The sequence below is a fragment of the Tamandua tetradactyla genome, chromosome 19 (assembly GCF_023851605.1).
Source record: "Tamandua tetradactyla isolate mTamTet1 chromosome 19, mTamTet1.pri, whole genome shotgun sequence".
Classification (NCBI taxonomy): domain Eukaryota; kingdom Metazoa; phylum Chordata; class Mammalia; order Pilosa; family Myrmecophagidae; genus Tamandua; species Tamandua tetradactyla.
In genome coordinates this window covers 65,883,396-65,908,633 of record NC_135345.1, presented here as the reverse complement: position 1 = coordinate 65,908,633, position 25,238 = coordinate 65,883,396, and the positions used below count along the sequence as shown (strand labels likewise).

General features: G+C 33.7%; 1 long non-coding RNA gene across 1 annotated transcript in view; it reads right to left on the bottom strand.

Annotated features, from left to right (window-relative positions):
- Positions 1 to 2,994: 2,994 nt before the first annotated feature.
- The window catches only part of LOC143663661 (uncharacterized), a 31,949-nt gene continuing 9,705 nt past the window's right edge, over positions 2,995 to 25,238 (bottom strand). The window contains exons 2-3 of the long non-coding RNA XR_013166102.1: positions 5,766 to 5,884; positions 2,995 to 3,161 (exon numbers count right to left, since the gene is read on the bottom strand). This is a non-coding gene — a long non-coding RNA (uncharacterized LOC143663661). The remainder of the gene's footprint in view (positions 3,162 to 5,765; positions 5,885 to 25,238) is intronic.

The window sequence follows — 25,238 nt, the reverse complement described above, 5'->3', positions numbered from 1 at the left end:
AGCAAATTAAATTTCTTGAAGTTGATAACTACACTCAAGGAGATTAACTAAGTGAATATCATTATAAGGAATCTACATGGATGTATTATGTGTTCAAGGAATATGATGTGTGCAATGTGCTTTCAAGTGTTTTTTAAATGGATGACAGATAGATAGATAAGAGATAGATAGATGATAGAATGAATACAGCAAAAGTGGCAAAATATTAAAATTGGTGGATCTGAGTAGATGGTTGGGTGTGGGTATGTGGGAGTTTTCTCTATGGGTTTTGTATTATTTTTTAACTATCCTGTAAGTTTGGGATTATTTCAAAATAAAAAGTTAAAACATGCAAAGAAAAAGAGCAAAATAAATTCAAGAGAACAACTAAAGAAATGAAATTAAAATGCAACAAGACACAGAATTGAGAGGTTATACTGGAGACTATTCTTATGCATTTTATAGTTATCCCTTTCTATTTTATGGTGTATTAGATTGGCTAAATGGAAGTAGCTGAGACTGTTGAACTATATTCCAGTAGCCTTGATCATTGAAGACAATTTTATAACTATATAGTTTTTACAATGTGACGGTGTGATTGTGAAAACATTGTGTCTGATACTCCCTTTATCCAGGGTATAGACAGATAAGTAAAAAAAACAAGAACAAAAAATAAATAAACAATGGGGGTGGGGATAAAAAAATGGGTAGATTGAAATACTGTGGTCAATGAAAGGGAGGGGTAAGAGGCATGCATTTTTTTTCTTTTTATCTCTTTTCCTGGAGTTATGTAAATATTCTAAAAATGATCATAGTGATGAAAACACAACTATGTAATAATATGGTGAGTTATTGATTGTATATTTTGGATGTACTGTATGTGTGTTAAGACACTCAATAAAAATATTTTTTAAAAATAAAGAGAAAAAAAGGGAAAAAAGAAACATCTTTGATTCCTCTAAAATAAAAAAGCAGTAAGACAATCAATGAAATATAAAACATAAAAAAAAAACAAAGTCATTTTTAAAAGCCTGTGATTTGAGAAGATCAAGAAAATTCATTAACTTCTAGCCAGACTGATGAAGACGTCATGATTATGGGTTCTAAAAAAAAGATAAAAAATAATGTTATGAATAGTCTATGCCAATAAGTTTAATAACTTTTGGGCAATAATCATGTTATTTGAAAATTTTCAATTACTAAATTTCATGCAAGAAGAAATCGATAATCTGAATATTCCTATACTTATTAAAGAAATTGAGTTTGGAGTTAAAAACCTTCTCACAAAGAAGACTCCGGTCCAAAATAGCTTCACTGTGGAATTCTACCATACATTTTAAGGGTAAAATATTACTAATTCACCACAAAATCTTCCAGAAATTGAAGAGGAAACAACACTTATTTTATGAGGGCAGCATTACTCTGATATCAAAATCAGACAAAACATTACAAAAAATAAATTACATACCAATATGTCTCTTGATTATGGGTGGAAAAATTCTTTAAAAATAAGCACTTAAATTCTCACAATATTAAAAAAAAATGATGCATATTTTTACCAATTGGGTTCATCCTAGGAATTCAATTTATTATTTTAAAATATTTTTATATAACTCACCATATTATCTGACTGAAAAAGAATAATCATATGATCATCTCAATAGGTGCAGCAGATCCAATAGACATTCATTGTAAAAACACTTAGAAACTTGTAACAGAAGTAAATTTCCCTATTCTATGAAATCAATTGCTGACATTACAGTATATGATGAAAGCTGAATGGTTTCCATGTAAGAAGAGAAAGAATACAAACAAGTCCACTGTTAACAGTTCTTTTCTATATTGTATTGGAAGTTCTAGTCATTGCAATATGAAAAGAAAAAGAAATAAAATCTTTCCAGGTTGGAAAGAAAGCAGTAAAATTGCCTTTATTTACAGACTGTGCGATTATATATCTACAAACCCAATGGAATTTGTACAAAAATGTAGTAGAGTTAATGAATTTAGGGAGGTCACAAGGTACAACAGCAAATATAAAAACAAATTATATACTTAAATACTAACAATGAACAATTTGATGTTGAAATTTTAAAATCAGGCTTTATAATAACATCACAAATATGTAATATTTAAGGATAAACTTGTGCAAGTCCTATATACTGAAAATTCCAAAAACAGCTTGGAGGGAAAATTAAAGATCTGAATAAATGAGAGATAAATCACATTAATGGATCAGAAGACTTGATATTATTACTTTGTCAAATCTCCCAATTTGTCATTTATATTCAATGCAATGTCTGGTAAAATTTCACCTGTGTTGGAAGCCACATATCTGATAAGGGTTTATATGCAGATATATAAAGATTTACTTCAACTCAACAGCAAATAGTACACTCAATTAGCAAATGGGTAAAAAATTTGAGTTGAATTTTCTCTGAAGAACATAAACAGTCAATAAACACATAAAAAGTTGCTCAATGTCATTAGCCATTAGGGAAGTGTGAATCAGAACCACAATGAGATACTACATCACACTCACTAGAATGGTTATTATTATTTTTTAAATGGAAAATAACAGGTATTGAAAAGGATGTGGAGAAATAAGAACACTTGAACATTTTAGTAAGAATGTAAAATGGTGCAACTGCTGTGGAAAGCAGTTTGGTGTTTTCTCAGAAAGTTATAGAATTACCTCATGACCCAGCAGTTCCATTTTGGGGTATATACTCAAAAGAATGTAAAGTGAGGATTTGAACAGATCTTTACACAACAATGTTCATAGTGGTATTATTCACAATAGTCAAAATGTAAAAGGAGCTCAAGTATCCATCAACAGATAAAAGGTTAATAAAATGTGGTATATACACTCAGTGGAAAAAAATTTCACCTGAGTTCACTCATAGAAATTGATAAGCTAAGTCTAATATTTATAAGAGTACTGAAAATATTTAGAACAGCTAACACATTTTTCTGAAACAAAGAAAAAACATAGATGGCTTATCTTACCTGACTTTAATTATAAAACTACAGCAATAAACATAATGTGGTATTCACATATGTGCAGACAAATTGGTAAAGGGAACAGAATCAGGTCCTGAAGCAGAAGCATACATATAAAGTGACAATCCACTGGACAAAGGATTATCTTTTAAGAAATGGTACTGGAACAATTGGATATGCATCTACAAAAAGAAAAAAAAAAAGAAGGCAAAAAATAAAACCCTGCTTCAATCCATACCTCAGAATATGCACAAAAATTAACTTAAACTAGGTCACAGAACTAAATATAATTCCTAAAGTTAGAAAACATAGGAGAAAATAGTTATGATTATGGATTAAGTAAATATATTTTTAAATACAGCACAAACACCATGATGTATTACATAAATCATTGATAAATTAGACTTCCTTAAAATGATGAATAAGACCTAGTCAAAAACACTGTTTAAAGACCATCCACAAATTGCGAGAAATTATTTTAAATCACCAAAATGAAAAAAGATTTGTGTAAGGAGTATTTAAAGACCATTTCAATAATAAAATAAAATAAAATAACAAAATATAGGCAAAATATTGGTACAGATAATGCACTAAAGAAGATATATATAGATAACAAATAAGCATGTAAAAATATGTTCAATGCTAATAGTTATCACAAAAGTAAAAATAAAACCATGGTTACTAACACATATTTGAATGACTAAAATTAAACAAAGTAATCAAGTATTTGTGAGGTTGTGGAGCAACTAGACTCTCATACACTGCTGGTGAGAATGTAAAATGCTGTAACTTTTTTGAAAACTTTGAAAATCTATTATTGAAGTTCATGTCTACCATATGATTCAGTCATTCCATACCTATTTACCCAACGAATCTCCATACAATAGCATACATAAATACTAAAAGCAGCTTTATTTGTAATAATCCAAAATTGGAAACTGCCAGTTCAACAGATAAATATATACATTGCACAATATCTACATAATGGAATATTTGTCAGCAATAAAAATTAATGGACTATTGCCATAAAAAACACATGAATGAATTTTAAAATAATTAAAATGCACGAAAGAAGCCAAACAAACAATAAAAGAGCACATTCTGTAAGACCCCATTTTCATAAAATTCTAGAACACGTACATTAATCTTTAGTGAAACAAACCATATCAGTAATTGCCTGGAGATGAAGGTACAGGAGCTGTGTTGAAAATGCGAAGTAGAAAATTTCAAGGGTGACTAATTTGCTTAATTGTCAATTTTGATGGTGATAGTGGCTTCACTATTTGTCAAATATAGTGAAATTTCACAATATATGTCAGATTTATCAAATGTGTTTTACTTTATGCAGTTTTCATGTTAATTATATCTTGAAGTAGTACAAGTACATTGTGGAGTTAAAAAAGCCTCCCACAAAAGAGTACTTATTGAACAATTCCATTTACTTGAAATTCTGGAGTACACAAGACAATGATTGTCCCTTGTGCATAAATACAGTGCCAGGGATTATCAGGAAGATAGCTGTCAACTGTACAAATTGTTCAGATTTTCCGTATGTTCAAAAAATTTATAATAAAGTGTTCTAAAAATTCTTATACTGTGATGAGAGTACACACATACTGGAATGTCTAAAATTTAAAAATACAGACAATGCACATTTTGTCAATAATGTGGAAATTCTGAATTCTCATACATTGCTTTTGAAAATTTAAGTTACTACAACACTGGATGATTCCTTTGTGCTTTATATTGAACATATGCTGAGTACTATGATACAGCAATTTCATCCCTAGTTAAATATTTCTCAAAAATGCCCTAAACTAATTACAAAAATGTTGATAATGGAATCATTCAAACAGCCTCAAACTTGAAACAACCTAAATTTCCATTCAAAATAGAATGGTTAAAAACTTTTTGATATCTTCATCTCACAAACTGCTATACACTGATGGAATGAAACAACCTATAACTAGACAAAAAAGAGATGAATTACACAAAGTGTAACATTGGCTAAAAAAAGCCAGAGAGAAAAGAATACATTTAGACTTATAAGAAGTTTAAAATATGCAAAACCAAAACAAATCTGTTCCTGTAGAAATAAGTAGAGTAATTTGGGGGAGAAGTGTGAGTTTAACAATCGGAGAGAGCATGAGACATGCTTGTTTGAAAATGTTTTTTTATCTTTCCTTTGAAAGTGGTTACACAAGTGTGTTCATTTTATAATCCCTTGAGATGAATTATTCTTATAAGTGAAAATTTTCATACATGGATGATACCTCAATAAAAGCAACATGACCTACTGTTTGGGTTTTCATATGACACGTCTAGAGAAAATAATACCTTCAAGTGGAACACAGGATATCTACCTTAGATGTTTTACATGATTTTGTCGAATTTATGAGATAGGGCATGACATACTTTCTTACTTTATGTCAGCACTCTGTACATATATGTGAACTAGGAAAGTGCAATAATAAAACAAACTATACAATAGAGGCATTTAATTTTCTCAAAACCTGTTTGTAAAATGGTATGACTATAGCATGGGCCATGGTGGCTCAGCAGGCAGAGTTCTCACCTGCCATAATGGAGACCTGGATTCGATGATTCCTGGTGCCTGCCCATGCAAAAAATAAATAAATAAATAACTGTATGACTATAGGCAAGACATGATGGCAGTGTAAGGAGGTGTGGAATATAGATGGCCATCTAAAACAGGTGGTAAATAGCCAGGAAACGTCTGAAACAACTGTTTGAGGAACATCTGTGACCAGACACACATCACATACCAGTCTAGAATAGTGGCAGGGCAAATATCACAGCACAGAGCTGTAATCAAAGCTCCCAAACTGCAGAGGCTGGCATCCCTCCCACACTGGTATGGCAAGTTCTTTAGAGAAGCTTCCCCCTGGGAAAAGAAGCAGTTATTACCATGGGCAAGGGAAGGTAGCACATTAAAGCTCCAATTATGGCCTTAATGAACACATTTTGACTGCTGACTACAAGCTCAGTGCATAAATAAACCTAGTGGAAGCAGGAACCCTGAGGTCCCTTTTAGAAGGAGGGAGGCAGGGCTGACAGGAAAAACAAACAAACAACAACAACATCAGCAACAACAACAAAATAAAACAGAAGCTTTTAAAGTTGGCTGAGATCAGAATAGTGGAAAAAGGCTGTGCCCTAAAAAAAGAAGCACGGGCCATGGTGGCTCAGCAGGTAAGAATGCTTTCCTGCCATGCCAGAAGACTCGGGCTCAATTTCTGGTTCCTGCCCATGTAAAAGGAAAAAAAAAAAAAAAGAGGCACACAGAACCAGGTACCAACTACTACTTTTTTTTTTTTTTTTTTTTTTTTTTTTTTTTTTTTTTTTAAAGGAAAGACAGAGAGAAGGAAGGAAGGATAGAAGGAAGGAAGGAAGGAAGAAAGGGAAACATTTTTAAACATTTTCTTGTATTCTGTTTCTCCGTTTTTGTTACATGGGCTGGGGCCGGGAATCGAACCGAGGTCCTCCGGCATAGCAGGCAAGCACTTTGCCCGCTGAGCCACCGCGGCCCGCCCCCAACTACTACTTTTGACTTGCAAAACTTGGGGACTGGGGACTGACTCTGAAAAGGTATTTTTTGTTAAATTTTATTTTAAAGTATTACAAGCTACTCATTAGAGAAAGCCTCAGGCATTTTCAATTGTCGGCACTGGTCCAAAAAAAGGTGGAGTTAAGATAGGTCTGAGACAAAGTAAGGAGTCAAGTAGAGAAGATAATTCCTGAAAGGTGTATCTTCCCCAAGGAAAGGGGGGATGGAGTCTAGCTTAAGTGGTGGCATTGTATGAGAGAATTTGGTCTCCAGGTTCTGGACAACAGAAACAGCTTAAGCTTGACCTCTACCATAGCCTATGTCTCAACTATGCCCCTGGCAGGGCAGAGTTCTGTCGAGAACTAAAAGCATCACACCACTTTAAACCAGTGGAGAGCTGGAGGTTGGCAAATGCCACCTGCTAAGCAGGATTAGAAAAGCACAGCGTATAATGGTCTTACAGAAACGGCTGACAGACCATTTCTGCTTACAGACCTCCTAGGTCTCATCACAGGGAAACTTTATACTGATTACACTTTCCTTCTGAGACTTGGACTTGTCTGGTCTGGGAAATTCTAATTAGGGTTGATCATATTTGAGGAGATCATCTTCAAAAAAATAAAGGTTCTATTTAGGCAGGGCAAGAACCAGAAAAGAAAAAGATTGAAAAAATCTGATCAGTTAAACAGAGGCTATGCTAGAACTCTAGAATATGTTGAACTGAACATCAGAGAACAGATAGTAAATAAAGCCAACCAACAAGAGAACTCAAGGTAAAAGAGTGAAAATGATCTCTAGTAAAAATAATTGAGGACATTAGATGCCTAGACATTGAAAAAAAAAAAGAAAACTACAAGTCACACTAGTTAAATATATGGGCCAGATAAAGAAACAAATTAACACTTCAAACAAGATAGAGGAATTGAACAACTAATTAAAGAAGTTCAAGTAGACATGCTAAATCAAATAAAATACCACATCAGCAAGTTAAAGGAAGATATGGCAACAGAGATGAAGGATATAAGGAAGACATTGCATAATCATAAAGAACTTGAAAGTTTGAAAAAAACAAATGGCAGGACCTATAGAAATGAAAGGCACAATGGAAGACATGAAAAAAAACAATGAAGACTTACAACAGCAGATCTGAAAGGCAGAAGAAAGGAGAAAGGATTAGTGAGGTAGAGGACAGGATATCTGAAATCTTACACACAAATAGCAGATAAGGCAAAGAATGGAAAAATATAAGGAGGGTCTTGGGAGACTAAATGACTACATGTAACACATGAATATACATGTTACGGGGGTCCCAGAAGGAAAGAGAATGGAAAAAGGGCAGAAAGAATAATAGAGGGAATAATCACTGAAAATTTCCTTTATCTTATGAAAGCTATAAAATTACAGACTCAAGAAGTGCAGCATACCTCAACAGAATAGATCTGAATAGATGTACTCCAAGACACCTACTAATCAGTTTGTCAAATGTCAAAGACAAAGAGCACTCTGAATGCAGCAAGAGAAAAGCAATATATCACATACAAGGGAGCTCAATAAGACTATGTGTGGATTTCTCAGCAGAAACTATGGAGGTGAGAAGACAAAGGTATGATATAATTAAGATACTGAAAGAGAAAAACTGCCAAACAAGAATTCTATACCCAGGAAAACTGTTCATCAAAAATGAGCGAGAGTTTAAAATAGTTTGAGACAATGAGACACTGAGAAAATGTGTGACTAAGAGACTGGATCTACAAGAAATACTAAAGGGAACACTATGGGAAGATAGAAAAAGGTAGGAGAAAGGTTGGGAGGACAATATAGAAATGAAGATTTTAGGTTAAGGGGTGGGAGAGAGAGTGGAGAGGGAGAGAGGGACAAAGAGACACATAAAATCCAAAAGCCAAAATGGTAGAAGAAAGTACTGCCTTCACAGTAATAACATTAAATACCACCTTTAATCCAATAACATGGATTAAACTTCACAATCAAAAGAAATAGACTGTCAGAATGGATTTTAAAATGCCGAAAAATACATGAGGCACACTAATGACACTGAAGGCAGAAGTAGACAATAATATTTGGAAGCTTCAATACACTGCTCTCATCAATGGATGGGACGTCTAGACAGAGGATCAGTAAGGAAACAGAGATTTTGAATATGATAAGAGAACTACACTTAACAGGCATTTACAGAATATTATGCCCCACAATAACAGGATATACATTTTTTCTCAGGTACTTTCTCACAGATCATTCTCCGGGATATATCACATGTTGGGTCACAAAGCAAGTTTCAAAAAATTTAAAAAGATTGAAATTACACAGAACACTTTCTCAGATAATAAGGGAAAGTCAATAACAGGTGAAGGATTGGAAAACTCACAAGTATATGGAGGATAAGCAACACTTAAAACACCAGTGAATCAAGGAAGAATGTACAAGAGAAATCAGTAAATATCTCAAGGCAAATAAAAATCAAAACACAACATACCAAAACCTATGGGATGCAGCAAGGGTGGTGTTGGGAGGGAAATTTATTGCCTTAAATGCCTATATTAAAAAAGAAGAAAGAGCACAATTTAGGAATAAACTGTTCACTTGGAGAACTTAGAGTAAGAACAACAGACTAATTTCAAAGCAAACAGCAGGAATGAAATAACAGAGAGGAGAATAAATAAATGAAATTAAGAACATGAAAACAATGAAGAGAATCAACAAAACCAGAAGTTGGCTCTTTGAGAAAATCAATAAAATTAATGGATCCTTAGCTAGGTTGATGAGAGAGAGAAAGAGAGAAAGAGAGAGAGAGAGAGAATATAAAGAAATAAAATATGAAATGGGAGAGGGAAAATAACTCAAGACCCCACAGAAATAAAAGAGATAAGGAGCAGATTCTATGACCAATCGTTTGCTAATAAACTAGTGGATGAAATGGACAACTTCCTAGAAAAGCATGAAGATCCAATAATGGCTCAGGAAGAGATGGATGACCTCAACAAACAAATCCCAAATAGACTGAATCAGCCATCAAAAGGCTACCCACCTTCCCCCCCAAAAAGGCCAGGAAAAGTTGGCTTTACATGTTAATTCTACCAAATATTCAGGAAAGAATTAGTACCAATCCTGCTCAAACTCTTCAAAAAATGGAAGCTGAGGGAAAGATACATAATTCATTCTGTGAAGCCAACATCACCCCAATAACAAAGCCAGACAAAGATACTACTAGAAAAGAAAAGTGCAGACCAATCTCTTTAATGATAAAGATGCAAAAATCCTCACCGAAATACTGATGAATCAAGTCCAGCAGCACATTAAAAGAATTATACACCATGACCAAGAGGGATTTATTCAAGGTATGCAAGACTGTGTCACACAAGAAAAATGATTAATGTAGTGCACCACATCAATAAAACAAAGCAGAAAAACTACATGATCATTCAAATGATAAAAGGCATTTGCCAAAATTCAACATCTGTTCTTGAAGAAAACACTTTAAAGGATAGGAATAAAAGGGAATTTCCTTAATATAATAAAGAGAATATATGAAAAGCTCACAACTTACCTCATCCTCAATGGAGAAAAACAGAAAGTTTTCCCTCTAAGATAAGGAACAAGACAAGGATGCCAACTGTCACCATTGCTAATCAACCTTGGGCTGGAAGTTCTAGCTAGAGCAATTAGACAAGAAAAGAAATAAATGACATCCATACTAGAAGGGAAGAAGTAAAATTTTCACTATTTGCAGGTGACATGATACTCTATCTCGAAGTCCCAAAAAATGTACAGCAAAGCTGCTACAGCTAATAAATGAATACAGCTAAGTTGCAGGGTATAAGATCAATACCCAAAAATCAGTAGTGTTTCTATACACTAGTAATGCAAAATCCGAGGAAGAAATAAAGAAAAAAAAACCGTTTTACAAAAGCAACCAAAAGAATTAAATATTTAGGAATAAATTTAATGAAAGCAACAAAAGATCTAGACACAGAAAAGTATAAGATATTTGCAGAAGAAATCAAAGAAGAGCTAAATAAAGGGAAGGACATACTGTGTTCATGGTTTGAAAGCCTAAATATAGTTACAATGTCAATTCTACCCAAATTAATTTATAAATTCAATGCAATGTCAATTAAAATCCCAATGATTTATTTTGCAGAAATAGAATCACCAAAACCAAATTTATTTGGGATGGCAGGGTGCCCTGGATAGCTAAAAATATCTTGGGAAAGAGGAATGAAGTGTGAGTTTTTACACTTTCTGACTTAAAACATATTACAAAGTTATTGTGTTCAAAACAGCACAGTACTGTCATAAAGATAGATAGAATGACCAATGGAATCTAATTGAGTGCTCAGAAATACACTCTCTCATCTATGGACAGTTGATATTTGATAAGGCAATCAAATCTACTCAACTGGGACACAGCCTCTTCAATAAATGGTGCTTAGATAACTGGAAGTACATATTCAAAAGAATGAAAGAGGACCCTCATCTCACATCTTTACAAAGATTACTCAAAGTGGATCAAAAATCTATACATTAGGCCTAAGAATATAAAAATTTTAGAAGAAAATGTAGGGAAATATCTTGAAGAACTTATGATAGTAGATGGTTTCCTAGACCTTACACCAAAAGCATGAGCAATGAAAGAAGATATAGATAAATGACATCTTTCCAAAATTGAATATGCTCATGCATCAAAGAATTTTGGCAGATAAGTATAAAGGCAGCCTATGCAATGAGAGACAAAATTTGGAAACCACATTTCAGATAAGTGTTTAATATCCAGTATATATAAATAGATTCAACAACTCAACAATAAAAAGACAATCCAATTAGGAAATGGGCAAAAAATATGGACAGACACTTTTGCAAAAAGAAAACATAAGTTACTCAAAAACATATGAAAAGATGCTCAGTGGCTATTAGGGAAATGCAAGTCAAAACCACCATAATCTATCAGATCACACCTACTCTAGAATAGCCATTATTAAAAAAAAACAAAAACAAAAACAGAAAGCTGGAGAGGATGTGGAGAAAGAGACACACATATTCACTGTTGTTTTAATGTAGAATAGTGCAACCACATTGGAAGGCAGTTTGGCAGTTCCTCAAGAAGTTAAGTATAAAATTGCCATTTGCTTCAACAATCCCACCAGTAGGTATATATTCAGAGGAACTGAAGGCTGGGACATGAACAGACGCTTGCACACCAATGTTTTTAGCAGCATTATTCATGATTGCCAAGTGATGGAAGCAGCCCAAATGTCCATTAACAAATGGGTGGAGAAAATAAACTGTGGTATATACATACAATGGAATATTACGCAGCAGTAAGAATAAAGCTATGAAGCATGTAACAAAAATTGATTAACATTGAGGACATTATGTTGAATGAAATCAGCCAGAAGCAAAAAGATAAATATCATATGAACTCACTAATATAAACTAGCATTAAAGAGCAAATTTGAGAGTTAAAGTCAGGAAATGAGGTTATCGGGAGATAGGAAGAGAATAGATTGGTATGTGATGCTGAAAGTGTACACAATATTAAACAGGTTTGGCTGTAAAAATCCAGAAATGGATAGCACAATAATATCTGATGGTAATATAGTAATGAACCTACATTGAACAAAGTTGAGTTTAAATATGGGTTGATAGAAGAAGGTTAGTGACATTTATAACATCAGAAGGAAAGATAAAAGATGAGACTCTGAATGTATAACTTAGCGAAACCTAGAGTAGACAGTGATCGTGGTTAAATGTACAAATCTAGTAAAGTTTTTACATGAAGGAGAACAAATGAATGTCAACATTTCAAGGTGTTGAAAATGAATAGTATATGGAAAAATAAATTTAGTGCAAAATAGGGTCTATAGTTAACAGTAACAACATAATAAGCTTCCATTAAATGTAACAAAGGCAATATACCAAAGCTAAATGTCAGTAATAGGGGCATATAAGTGACAGGTATGGGATTCTTCGTGGTGTTGCAATTTCTCCTTTATATTTTGTTACATAGTTTTAATTTTTCTTCTACTGTCTTTTTCCTCCATTTCTTTCTTTGTGGAAGGAATAGAGATGTTCTCATATAGATTGTGGTGGTAAATGCGTAACTATGTGATTATATCAGGGATTGCTGTTTACTTAGGATGGAGTGCATGGTCTGTGACTAAAACTGTTTAAAAAATGCACAGAAAGATACTGTTTCTGTGCTGGAGAAAATGTGGAGAGAAAGATGGACCTATTCACTGTTAGGGGGGAAGTAGAATGGTGCAGCCCCTCTGGAAGGCAGTGTGGTGGTTCCATAGGACGTCTAGTATAGGGTTGTCATGTGATCCTGCTGCCCTATTATTTGGTATATATCTAATTAGGATTTAATACATACTATATTAAATGTATGTAGTAATAATATACTATATGTAGTAATAATACATACTATTATGTGTATGTACCTGAAAGCTGGGACATGAGGGGACATTCTGGCAGCAATATTCATGATTTGCAATGAACAGAGGTGGCCTAAGAATATATATGTATAAGCTGATGAACGCAAAAGTGAATTTTGGTGTATACATATAATGAAACATTGAGTGGCTACAAGAAAGAATGAAGTTGTGAGTACACGGCTAGGTGAATGAACATTGAAAACAGTATACTGAGTGAAATAAAGCCAGAAACAGAAAGACAAATATTCTAAGACTTTACTAATATGGACTAACTCTAATGTGTAAACTCTGAGAATTGAATTGGAGAGTACAGGCTATCAAGGGAAGGTCCATCGTAAAGAATTCAAGATTGTAAGCTACTTTAGCAGTCACATCTATTTCTGAGTTGTAACAGTTACATCTAAGTTCTGAGATGCTTATTTCTTTATGTATAACCTGGTCTTTCCTGGAACTTATGGTATCTGTGTGATACTTGAGACTCAGAGATAGAGTTCTGCAGTTATGAAATTCAGCATTATCCCATACAGCAACTGTTAAAAAACTGAAAATGAGATCAGACTTTATTTAGAGATATGAATGAACCTGATCTCATTTGGACTAAGGCAAACAATTGCATTGACTGCATTTTAAACTTCAAGTTCTGTGTGAGACCAAAGGAAGAGATATTTATTTGCTGCAAAGTTTAAATTTTCTGTAGGACATTATCTAAATTTTACTTGCATGGTCAGTTTATTCAAACACTGTAATTACATACAACCTTGAATCGAGAGGACTGAGCTCTCTTGTTAGTTCATACATTTGGAGTGATACCTTGATATATCCTGGAGTAATCTGGGAAGAAAATAAAAAATGTATTGGCAAATTCTCCTTGAGGCACTGGGGAAAAATGTGAAAATATTAAACTTCTTCACCTGGGGAATTCTTGATATTCTAGCAAGCATTGTAGACTACCAATTTAATAAGCCAAACCTTGATCTTGGGGCTTGTTCTTATTAAACTTACTCTTACAAAGGAGAAGCTAAGACTACTTATAATTATGCCTAAGAGTCAACCCCAGAGAATCTCTTTTGTTGCTCAGATGTGGCCTCTCTCTCTAAACAACTCTGCAAGTAAACTCATTACCCTCCCCCTATATGGAATATGACTCCCAGGGGTGTAAATCTCACTGGCAATATGCCACATGTCTCCAAGGAATAAGCCTGGACCTGCATCGTGGGATTGAGAAAGCCTTCTTGACCAAAAGAAGGAAGATAAATAAAACAAAATAAAGTTTCCATAGCTAAGAGATTTTAAAATAGAGTCAAGAGATCATGTCCACATGATGGACATAAGGTTATTCTTATGGTTATTCTTATTCTTATTATGGTTGTGGTTATTCATAAGGATGCATTACATAGATATTTCTTATTAGTTTCTAATACATTAGAATAGCTAGAAGGAAATACCTGAAATTGTTGAACTATAAACCAGTAGCCTTGATTTTTGAAGATGAATGTATAGCTTTTAGGGTGTGACCATGTGATTGTGAAAATCCTATGACTGATACTCCATTTATCCAGTGTATGGACAGGTGAGCAAGAAAATCATGACAAAAAGTAAATAAATAATGGGGAGGTGAAGAGGGTGATGAGATGTTCTGGGTCTTCTTTTAAATTTGAACTTAAATTTAAATTTTTATTCTTTGTTTTGAGTAATGAAAATGTTCAAAAATCAATGTTCAAAAATCAGTTGTGCATTTTGGTGATTAATGCACAATTATGTGATGAGACTGAACCATGGATTGTACACTTTGGATAATTTTATGGTATATTGGCATAGCTCAATAAAATTGCATTAAAAATTGTATGAATATAGAAGAAAAGGAGAATGGAATTCAGCAATGTGGGTAATAAGGGTGAAAAGGATGAGTCCATGTCCTTTTTCAGATAAATAGAGAAGAATTGATTAAAGGCCGATTTGAGAACCTTTTTGTGGAATGTACATGACTTAACCAACAACTCAGAAAATAGAAACGACCTGGGGAAGGGCCAATCACATTAGCACTGGGGTCATCCCAAGAGAATAATGCTGCACATTTTGCCACAACATGTTGAGATAGAATAATCTTTACTAAAATGAAAAAATGCATGGAAAATGCAACCTGGGGGAAAATTCATTTATTTGGGTGTATGATATAAACCTGTGTTAAAGGTTAATAACTCCTTATGGTTACCCTGAAAGGTCAATCGATCCTATTACTTCTATATTACAGATGTGGAAACTAAGGTTTGGAGGATTTACATAAATGACTAAAATGAGGAAGTTATGTTACGTATGTGGATCTCTATGACACTCACGACTGTGATTTTCGTTATTCCAACATTCTATTACAATTTAAAATCCAAGTGTACAGAATTTTAATATATTTTTTCCACTTAGAAGTTATTGCGTCTGTTGGAATTGTAGAATAAATTTATGATTTTACTGTCTATCAATCAGCTTGCATCAAAGGATCAAGGGTTAGAAGAAGCAGTCTTTTGCATCATCTCCTCATGAATAAAGCAAAGCCATTGAAAATAAATTGGGACAAGAAAGAATCATGAGGCGGTGGGACAGTGGCTCAGACCCGGGTTCGATTCTTGGTGCCTGCCCGTGCAAAAACAAAACAAAACAAAGAGAAAGAATTATGGCATTTAAACTACTTAAATACATACATACGTACATATAAATATATGTATCCAAATATATCTATGCATACGTTCACACGCACACATGTTTTAAAAATTGCATAAGCTCAATATATGCATATCGAATTAATCTATTTTTCTGACAGATTTTTACATTTTGGCCAAGCTCTCATGTCTACTATTTGCAGTTATTTTCACTTTTCAGAAACACGTTTTGTTCGTTTTATTTTATGAATGACAGGCATTAGTAACATTAATGTTACAATACTGCCACCTAGTGAGTGCTCTGGATTTCTATTATTTGAAAGGACCAACTGGCATAATATAGGTTGTTATTAAATACTACTTTACAACCAAACTGATGCTTAATTAAGAGGGCTTTAAATAATCTTCGGTATGAATTCCACATGGATTACTACTAGCTGCTTTTCTTAGTTGCAAAATTTTATTTTTTTGGATATATAGATGTATGTGTGTATATATATATATCCATATAATATATGTATAATAAATTAGCCTGAAATGAACACATCTTAGATAAAACTTCTGTAGGCACTGTTAACTTTGCAAAGACTAAACCTTACAAAGTAAAAATCAATAATAATTGGTCTCTTCTTTTTCCCAGCAGCCTTGTCGATAGCCACTTGGCTGCAATGAAGAAATTTTGATCAGTGGTGATATAAAACTATTGATTTTTAGACATTGTTAGCATTTTATATACACTGAAGGATGTGATTCTTTGAGGACCAGCTACAGTAAATTTTCTTGTAACTTAAGAAAAGCTGTCAGGTCATGGCTATTAAGAAATGATAATCTAGCATACCTCAGCTCAAAAATTAGCCATACTCTTTCTTGAAGTATTTAAACTGAAATGAAGTATTTAAACTGAAATGAATAATAACAGCTATCTTACTGGGTCTCAGAATTATCCAGTGATATCTATTTGAGTTTATTTTCAGTTTGAAAAGAAAATATATCTTCTTTGTTGGTATATGAGAATAATATGCTTGTTTAAAAAAAGTGTATTTTGTAGTTGAATAATCTTTCCTTAGTGTTACCACAGATAATACAAAATGGATAAAAATGGTGGCAATTACTTTATATGCTGGCATTATTTGACAAGCCAATACATCCAAATCATCAGCTATTTATGAATAACTTTATAAATTATTTTCCCAGTGTGGAAAACCACTCTTAATGATACCACGGGCACATCAGTTTTTACCCATACACATTTTTCTCTTAATTATTTTAGGTCTTTTTTCAATAAGACATCTAGATCCTTAAAAAAGAAAACTAGGGTATTTACAACGTACATTGAATTTAGTTTGTGGTTAACAAATAAAAATATTGTTCTTTGGAATAGAGAAATTACTGGGTAATTTAACACATTTAAATTAATCGAGATTGAGAAAGTTTGTTTAGGCTTATAGGAAATAGAACAGAGGAAAGGAAAAACAGAAAGTGAGGGAAAGAAATGCGGTAGGAAGGAGGAAGTGAGAAAGGGAATAGAGAAAAAAAAAAAAAGAAAGGAATTCTTTAAACCTTTCTGGGGAGAGAGAGCCTCATTTGCTCTTGTCCAGTTTGGACTTCATTTATGTATAATATTCTCATTCATTTTCAAAAATCAAAAGAAAAGTTTATCTAAAACAGCTATTTGGGTCATGAAACCAGTGTATGAAGCACATCTAGATGAAACCCACCTAGAGCACTAGGACCAGAGTGGAAACTGCTCTTCCAGATGACGTGACTGTAAATCAGCATTGAGTCAAATCACTTTAGAGAGAAAAGCAAAGTTGATGGTCAGCTATTTCAATTAAATGGTTTAGAACAAGAATGAATTTAAGACAAACTGATACCATTGGAGAGGTTGAGGAAATTAAATGCCAGACAATTCTCCCTTTCAGAGTGTGTGCTGAGTAGTTATGAATGATAAACCAAATGAAAAATTCCAGAATACACTTTTCTTTCCTTTATATAGGTTTCTTTCTTGTTCTGTTCAATTGGCCAACATTTGTTTCAGTTATCCTTCTTCTTTCATCAGGTTATGAAAAATAATGAGTGTAGATTTCTGTTTCTCTTATTTAACAGTCCTGCAATGCAAAGCTTCTGGAAATGGAGCTAATGCATCGTTTTGACTATAATTAGAAGTCCTTCCATTCACACAGGGATGTACAAGATTGGTTAACTTAAAACCAATAACATAGCCTAACATAAAAACTTCGGCATTTCACCGTACTAACCAAGAAGGAAATAGCATCTGAAGTGTCACATTAACATATTTGACTAATGTTGAATAAATTTTATTTGTTAGTTGAGGAGTAAAACTTGTCATTTGCAACTGAAAGATTCTTTACTATGACATATTTTTACTTATAAAATGAATATTCTTTTCTTTTATCCATTCTTTCGTACTTTTATCTAACAAATCATTTGTAAGAAATCAGTTTAAACAACTTCAGTAGATTGAACTTAACCTAATCACAGCTAGGGACATTCTTACTGCTTTGTTTTCATTAAACAATTTCCAAGAGATCCCATTTACTCATGGCAACAACTCTATGCAAATGGACATTCCATGTGATCCATTTCTCACTATTTGAAAATCTCCTAACTTGGTGATTTGATCTCTAAAATTACAGTGAGGGAGTAGGAAAATACAGGGAAAAACTAATTTATACTAGATGCAGTTTTGCTTTCATTAGAGCCTTTGAACCTATATGAAAACATTTGAATTAAGCAGAAACTCTTCCTACAGTAAATTACAGAACCTATTACTGTTCCCATGATTAAGCAGGTCAATGAGTTTTAACTATGCTCAGCTCCCTGATCACTTCCTCGAATTAAATTTTATTTTACCCTTGCAAAGGGCTTGAAATTACTTCCAGTAATATCTGAGGCTCATCAGTTTGTACTTATACTTCTTTAATATTTAAACCTGCGACGGGCATCAGTGCATTGAACATCCTGCAGAGATTCACAATCTCATTTACATGTTGATTCAACCTGGTCTGGCATTTGGGATAATGATCCAAAGACCTTTATACTCTACAAAACTCCCTAATAAAACACTGGCATTTATTTGTTTGGAAGGCTGCACTTTATGGTGTTTTAATTATTGTTGTACATTATTGCCTTTTTAATTGCTTGTGGGCATATATATTGGACATGCTAGGGTTCTTTATCAAAAGCTGAAAGAAAAACACCAAATGGCAATTATCATTTGCTCAAACGTTGCAGACATGGATTTGTAATGTAATTTACTACCTCCATTGCTAGAAAATTTCTTGACAATCATGTGCAGCCTCTGCACCTACTTCAATCTTAGTTTCCTTCAATTCATTTTATTGGTGATATTTGTCCCTTTTAAACAAGTAATAAGTCCTCCATATGCTTTTTTTACTCGGTATGCTGTGGGGAGATATCACAGTGGTCACAAAGCTAATTATCTAAAAGAGCCGTGACAAGAATAGTTGCTTACACATAGTACACCACGACTTTTGAAAATTTTTCAATAACGTAATTTTAGTACTAATTATATAGATCAATAAAGATATCAGACTTTCTTTTTTTAGGATACAATTAGTGCACCAGTGACAAAAGCAAGGAAAAAGGAAAATCATGTTTTCAATAGAGGCAAATTAAATGATTAAATATAGGCTTTAATTAGAGCATCAATATTGGAATGACATTCAAGTCTCAGCACAGGAATAGAATACAGAGTGAAAGAGAATTGTTAGATCATTTGGATTTTATTTCTAACATTTTTTTAACTATGCACTTCATTTGAATTTTTATATTTAGGGAGCAGGAAAGATCCCCATTAGAAGTAAAATTTGATTAATTCCTTTTTTTTTTTTGATGGTAGATCAAGAGAAATATTTGTTTGCTATAAAATAGCAGAAATAGTACTATAAAGCATTATAGGAAATTGAGACAGCCTATAGGCAACCGAAAGTTAATAATTCAAGTTTCAAATTTTGAGTGATTCAAAGTTTCTAGGAATATGAAATGCTATTAGAAGAACTCTCTTCATTCAGCACTTGAAAGTCAACACTAGCTTTATATGGCTGTCATAAATACTCTAAGCCTGTCCTCCTAGAATCAGAGTGGTGTTTATACTCCAAGGTAGAACATCAAACAACAAAGTAACTAAAACATGTGTTAACAGATACTCCAAATTCTATTTGTGGGCACATATTGAAATCCTTCAGTGCACCTCTCCCTTGTGAATTATTGCTGTTACTAGGAGCTTATCCATTTTTTAAATTCTTACTGCTTCTTGATCAATTAAAGCATGTATCATTTCATATTGTCCCCTTTTTTTCTGGAAACATAAGTTGTCTTGGTGTCTTTATTCTTATAAAGTATTAATATAACCCTCAAACTTGTTTATGATTTTTCATCCTTTCTCATTTAAACTATGTGTCTTTATATTTAAAGTGGATCTCTGATTGAACCAGGGCACCACACAATTGAAACAAATATTTGCCTTAGACTTAAAACAGGATCTAATTCATTGACACATCTCCTATGCAAGACTAGGGAAAGAAAGAAGAAGGGACTTGGACTGGGAAATTGGATACTGTTATGATATCAGAAAGTAAAAGATCAGAAAAGAAATTCCTTTACTCCCCTTTCTAAAACAGATCCAAGGTTGTATTATCTCAATGTGGGTTTATCACAGAAATGAGAGTTATATAGGAATAATACTGGACACAAAAACTGCTATTTTCTACAGAAAAAAAAAAAAAAACAACCTCAGTAAATTCACTGTGCTGTTTTGAAACTGCTATGTACCCCCCAAAAGCCAGGCTGTTTTAATCTGATCTTGAGGAGGCAGAACTATTGTTGGGTGGGGACCTTTTGGTTAGGTCCTTTTCAAGGAGATGTTTTCCCACTCATTCAAGGTGGGTCTTGATCTACTTGCTGGAGTCCTTTTTGAAAGCCCAGAGAATTTACAGAAGCTAAGAAAGAAAATGCCCCAGCAGAAGCCAGAAAGACCCACAGGAGCTGAAAGAGTCATTTTGAAAGCAGAAGCCAGGAGAAAAGGACAGCAGGATGTCACCATGTGTCTTCCTATGTGACAGACGAACCTGGACCCAATCGGTCTTTCTTTAGTGAATGTATCATCTTGTTTATGCCTTAATTTGGATATTTCTATGACCTTTGAATTGTAATTTTTAACTTAATAAATCTCCTCTATAAAAGCCAATCCATGTATGGTATATTGCATTCTGACAGCTTTGGCAAACGGAAATAGTCACCTTTAAAAACAGTGCCCATGGTTCACGGGTGGTTCAGTGGTAGAATGCTCACCTTCCATGAGGGAGACCCGTGTTCGATTCCCAGACCATGCACCTAAAATAATAATAATAATAATAATAATAATAATAATAATAATAATGCCATCTTTGCGCTGTCTTTTTTTTTTTTTTTTTTTGCATGGGCAGGCATCGGGAATCGAACCCTGGTCTCAGGCATGGCAGGTGAGAACTCTGCCTGCTGAGCCATCATGAGCCTGCTCTGCACTGTCTTTTATTTGATATGAGAAAACAGTTGATTTATATATTTTACGTACATTCCTTATCTATATATTTATTATTTTTATATATTTATATGCTATGCCTACCTTAGCTATATTTATATATTTTAACTACCTTTTTAGTTGTTTCTGACATTAAAATATACCCAAATTCCATTACTCTGTCATAGCTAAAATTTTGATATGGATTTCAAGAATTGCCTCCTAAGTGGTTTCCCTTAATACGTGCTCTATACATTTCAATTTATCTAAACCCTTCTAAGAAGAGGAATATTCCAATATGCAAATGTAGACATGTTTCTCATGTTTATGAACATTCATCAGCAAAATGTACCCTTCAAAATAAAATTCAAACTTTTAATTCTATTATTGAACTCTTCTTCACAATTTGAATCTTACCTCTATCTCTTAAGTTTTGTTATTCATTGACTTGGTCAAAGTATACATTCAAATCATAGCAACTACCAAATGCTAATTCCTAGTTCTGTTAAATATTGCAGTTTCAAACAAGGGACTGAAATATACAATTTCTCAGGAGAACCTACCTAATGTTTGATAAACAACGGTCTGCCTTAGGAGTCAAGTTTTTATCAAAAAGAAGATGCTAGGTATCTACGGAATGGGCCAGATGTGCGGAAGAGAAGTCCAGGGAAATAAAAGGAATGATTTACCAAACTTTAGGCAATGTAAGTACAAACTAAAAGGAAGGAACTGATGCTCAAACAATCCGACTTGGTGACTGACTAGATTTTTGAGGTATGAGAAACAACTAATGCTATTGAGGAATACAGGTTAAAAAAAGGTAAAATAAACATTTGAGATTAAGGGTAAAAGTAATAAAATGAGGTTTCAATGAGCAAAGAGATGTGGTATCAAAACATATATATAAAGGAATCTCTGAGAATATGGAGGAAGACTTCAGATCCCACAGGTGAGAAAAAATATTAGGATACTCCTGTGCCATGAAATTATCTAATTAGCAAAAGCCAAAAAAATAATAAATATAATATAATTTTTAGGAGTTTAATAGCATTTATTTTAATGTGTTTTTCATGTCTTGAGGAACAGTCATGGAGGCATTTGGAAAATCTAGCCTATAGTAGGGAGATGTAGTTTAGGGTATATAAGGGCATGTAAAGATTCAAATTCCCCACCTTGGGTGTTTGAAGTAAAGGAAAGGGCCAACAAATGAATGGTGAGAAAAATACCAGTGTTGAATTGGATGTTGGTATAAGGAGGTCCAGGAATGAAATTGAGAAAGAATGATCAGAACTAAAGGAGAAAAACCACAAGAGAAGCCTTCGATGGATGCAAATAGAGTTTATAGAAGAAATCTATGGTTATCAGTATGAAATACAGAGAAAGGCTTAAATAAGAAAAATAAAGAGAAGTGCCCTTTGCACTTGGCTCTTAGAATATTAGGTTTTTTTTTCTAGGATTTGTTCATGGTAGCAGGAAAGAACAGGTTAAAAAATCAGATCTAATGAGCACAGACAAGTCTTTAAAGAAGCTTGGCAGTGGAGAAAGGGAGAAGGATCCTGTGCTCGCTGGAGAAGGGCTCACAGTTAAATAAATTGAACTGTATTCACTAATGTTGTAGAGGTAGGACAGGTTGACAAAGTAAGGGCAAAAACCACACTTGAGATTAGAGTATATACTTGATAAGGTGAAGTTCCAATGAGAAAAGAGGCATGATATCAAAATACAAGTAACAAACAGGTAAAAAAAGAAAAAAAAAAAGAACCACTGAGAACGTGCAGGATGACTCACATACCACCACTTCTTAACTTCACCCTCCTCAAACCTTTTCACTCATCCATCAGGTCCCCTGACTTGTCCCTCTCTGTGAACTCAGCCTTTCTGACTCAACTCATTTCCCTATTCTGCCTCCTTGATATATCCACTAGGCATGACTAGAAAACTAATAGTGACTTGGACCTGGGGAATTGCCAACTCCTACTCTGTCAAGAAGAAGAGGTAGAAGGACATGACTTTCTCCCATTTCAATGCGGAATTCTGTATGTACATGGCTGTAGAAATAATGCTAGAGTCATAAACTTCTCTTTCTATAGTAAAAATGTCTCAAAACATCATTTAATATGTGCAAACAAAAAGTAATGCATTATAGAGTACAGCTTATCATTCACACACATTTAACGGGTGTGAAGGTATCAGATAGTCTCACTGTAGTAGCATCTTAAGTTTTAAAGTATGTGTACAAATATATATTCTGCTTATCAGCTTTCTATTGCTGCTGTAAAAAACTACCATATATTTGATGGCTTAAAATAACACATATTGGGCGGGCCGCAGTGGCTCAGCGGGCAAGAGTGCTTGCCTGCCATGCCGGAGGACCCCGGTTCGATTCCCGGCCCCAGCCCATGTAAAAAACAAACAAACAAACAAAATATAATAAAATAAGAAAATGTTTAAAGATGTTTCCCTTTCTTCCTCCTTTCCTTCCTTCTATCCTTCCTTCCTTCTCTGTCTTTCTTTAAAAAAAAAAAAAAAAAAAAAAAATAACACATATTTATTATATTTTGGTTCTGGAAATAGAAGTCTAAACTGGGTGAGCAAGGCTGTGTTTCTTCTAGAGGTTTTAGGGGAGAATCCATTTCATTCCCTTTTCTCGTTCCAATATTCTTTGGCTTTTGGTCACACATCACTCCAGCCTTTCATCATCACATCACCCTCTCTGACTCTGACATTTCTGCTTCCCTCTTATAAGGACCATTGGGTTTACATGAGGCCCACGCAGATAATCTAGATAACGTACCCTTCTCAAAATCCTTAAGATAATCACATTTTTATAGTGTCCTTTGCCATAGAAGGTAATATATCCACAGAATATGGGGATTAGGGAGGCAGTATTTTCGGGGACTGGGGTATTTTTCTGTGCCACAAATATAAAAATTGGAAAAACACAGAAAAAATTTATACTACTAGAGATAGGTATAAAGTGATTTTTTTCCTGTGATTTTTCTCTAATCAATTTATTAGTCATTTAAGCAGGACCCTTATATAGAGCTGAGGTTTTCAGAGTCTGCTGTATAATAGCAATCTTAAAGTATGTGCTAGGTTAATAGTTTATTTTTCTTCTAGATCTCTAACTAATTGAATGTTTATCTTCAGCATTCATTATTTAATATTGATAGGACCTATCAAGTGTGCAATTTCATTGTCCTGAAATGACTCATTTTCTTCTAGGTGTTTTGTAAAGCTCCATTGCACAGTAATGGGAATTTAATGGCAGAACACCTCAATTAAACTTCGATGATCCCAGAAATGTTCTTATCTTACCTTTCAAATGTTATTATCTGCAGATGTGCTTATTGGCTCAAGATTATTTTAAAGGTGAAAAGAGCCTCATTATGAAACCACAGGTTGAGAGGAGAGCCATCAATCTGTTTGCTACTAATTGAAGTAAATGATTTTGCCTCCTTGTGTATTACATTTAATGATACCATACCAAAGCAGTTTGTTCTTTATGCCTTTAATAGAAACTTGCTTTCTTCCTGAAATGAGTTTCACACTTTTCTATGATCTCATCCTTCATATTTTGAAGAGGTCAAGCCACTCATTGGACCATTAGTTCTGTTTCACATATTTAGCTTGACATTACCTTTTGCCTGTATTTGGATTTCAGTAACTTAGTCTCAGATGTGGATACAATTCTCCATTAAGCCAGAGGTCAAATTCTGGGCACCTCAGTTAATTACCACAAGCCCAGAAATATGGACAAGGAAAACACACTGAAAAACAAGGATTGAACATCTTTTTAATAGAAGGACTAAGTCAGAGATCAGATGGCTTTTGATCATAAAGAACATCTAGGGAATCAAAAGTTCTAAGAATGCCAGGTTATTTTTAATTCTTTTTCTGGAAATCTTCAAGCATTGGCTGGCTCCATGTTTAATTATTACATAGGTGGTTTGAAAAAGGACACCGATATTCTATGATTTTGTGCACTTGCCTTATTCTGCTCATTGAGGAAAACATGTTGAAAGTTATGCCCAAATGTTATTTCACTG